The sequence below is a fragment of the Gavialis gangeticus genome, unplaced genomic scaffold (assembly GCF_001723915.1).
Source record: "Gavialis gangeticus isolate Ggan-Ray unplaced genomic scaffold, GavGan_comp1, whole genome shotgun sequence".
Lineage (NCBI taxonomy): Eukaryota > Metazoa > Chordata > Crocodylia > Gavialidae > Gavialis > Gavialis gangeticus.
Window position 1 is genome coordinate 95,860,759 of NW_017728992.1, and position 261 is coordinate 95,861,019.

A 261-nucleotide genomic window follows, 5' to 3' on the forward strand; every position below is an offset into this window, starting at 1 on the left:
GCCCACTTCTCCCATACCCCCATCACCACCAGGTTGGCCTGGGCCTGGTCCTCCCCCCACTGCAGTGGCCCGGCTTCTCCCCAGGCTAGGGCCCAGTCCTCCCCTGCATTGGGCCCACACCCACTCCTCCCCTTCCCCCACCACTGCTGTCATGTGGGGGAGCAGGTCCAACACGGGCAGGGCGGGCCTTACGCCCCCAGGGTGGAGGCGCAGTAGGCCTGGCCCAATGCAGCATCGGTGGGGGGAGGGGAGGAGCTTTGT

General features: G+C 69.0%; 1 protein-coding gene across 1 annotated transcript in view; it reads left to right on the forward strand.

The window, feature by feature from the left end:
* MYOM1 (myomesin 1) overlaps positions 1-261 on the forward strand; it is a 154,798-nt gene that overhangs the window by 90,905 nt on the left and 63,632 nt on the right. The window lies entirely within an intron of this gene.